This window comes from Neophocaena asiaeorientalis, unplaced genomic scaffold, assembly GCF_003031525.2.
Source record: "Neophocaena asiaeorientalis asiaeorientalis breed wild unplaced genomic scaffold, Neophocaena_asiaeorientalis_V1.1 scaffold96, whole genome shotgun sequence".
NCBI lineage: Eukaryota > Metazoa > Chordata > Mammalia > Artiodactyla > Phocoenidae > Neophocaena > Neophocaena asiaeorientalis.
Window position 1 is genome coordinate 3647001 of NW_020175831.1, and position 1689 is coordinate 3648689.

At 43.0% G+C, this 1689-nt stretch overlaps 1 pseudogene; it reads left to right on the forward strand.

The window, feature by feature from the left end:
- Nucleotides 1-587: 587 nt before the first annotated feature.
- LOC112391517 (40S ribosomal protein S4-like) lies at nt 588-1374 on the forward strand (annotated as a pseudogene).
- Nucleotides 1375-1689: the final 315 nt, after the last annotated feature.

The following is a 1689-nucleotide window of genomic DNA, read 5'->3' on the forward strand; positions in this document are numbered from 1 at the left end:
AAAAAAAAAAAAAAAAAAAAAAATAGAATAGGGAAAGGCAGAGGAATAAGAAGGAGGAGGGGAGGAGGCTGTCCTAGCCCTATGCCTTGAGACCCTCACAGGAGAGGCCACATGTAGGTGCTCTGGTTGACAGACCTGGCTGATCCTGACGGTCCAAGAATCCCTGCAGGAGCCAGACATGTGAGTGAGTCTGTCTTTGATCCTCCAGAGCAGCCTAACCTCCAGCTGATTACCTCTGAGTGACCTCAAGCAATGTCGCTTGGAACTGAGGAGTTCCCCAGCTGAGCCCTGCCCTGCTCGTCAGAATCAGAGACATGATAAATCAGTTGCCATTTTAAGCTGCCAGGTTTCCAGGTAATTACACACATGTAATTCTTTAATTACATGAGAATCTTTGTGGGTAGGACTCAGTCCTCAGGAGTTTTTTAAACTCCCCAGTACTTTCCAATATGAAGTCAAGGTTGAGAACCACTGAAATGGAGGAATGAGGCATGGAGAAATCTTTAAAATTTCCAGCCAGCTCTAAAAATTTTTTACCTTAGCTCCTTTATAAATGCACTGGAAGAAGGTGGTCCTCTTTTCATGCCATGGACCTTGGTCCCAAGAAGCATCTGAAGAGTGTAGCAGCTCCAAAGCATTGGATGGTGGATAAACTGGTCAGTGTGTTTGCTCCTTGTACATCTACAAATCTCCAGAAGCTGAGAAAATGTCTCCTTCTCATCATTTTCCTAAGGAATAGGTTTAAGTATGCCCTAACAGGAGATGAAGTAAAGATCTGCATGCAGCAGTTCATTAAGATTGATGGCAAGGTCCGAAATGATATAACCTACTCTGCTGAATTTATGAACATCATCAGCATTGACTAGACTGAGAGAATTTCCATCTGATCTATGACACCAAGGGTGGCTTAGCTGTTCATCGTATTACACTTAAGAAGGCCAAGTACAAGTTGTGCAAAGTGAGAAAGATCTCTGTGGGCACAAAAGGAATCCCTCATCTGGTTACCCATAATGCTTCCACAATCTGCTACCCTGATTCCCTCATCAAAGTGAACAACACCATTCAGATTGGTTTGGAAAGTGGCAAACCACCAACTTCTTCAAGTTTGACACTGGTACCCTGTGTCTGGTGACCAGAGGTGTCAACCTGGGAAGAACTGGTATGATCACCAACAGAGAGAGACACATTGGTTCTTTTGATGTGGTTCCTGTGAAAGATGCCAATGGCAACAACTTTGCCACCTGGCTCTCCAACATTTTTGTTACTGGCAAAGGCAACAAAATACGGATTTCTCTTCCCCAAGGAAAAGATATCCACCTCATCATTGCTGAAGAGAGAGGCAAGAGACTGGTGGCCCAGTGGGTGGGTGGGTAAGCAGTGGGTGAAATGATCTCTAAGTGACATGATTGGAAAAGTATTTTTACTTAAGTAAAGATAATATGGCATGAATATTGAGTGAATAAATATTGTATAACCTGATACCTCCAAATGTTATCATTCCTTTAATAAATATTTATCACACGCTGTGTTCCAGGCATTCTGCTTGACACCACAGATTCTAAGAGTAGTTCAGTATTCTAGGTAGTGGGGGGCAATGAGGGGAATCAAAAAGAAATACAGACAGTATTCAGTCTCAAATCAAGGGAAGAAATGGAGTGGTCATTTCTCCTTGGATGGGGGGAAAGAGAT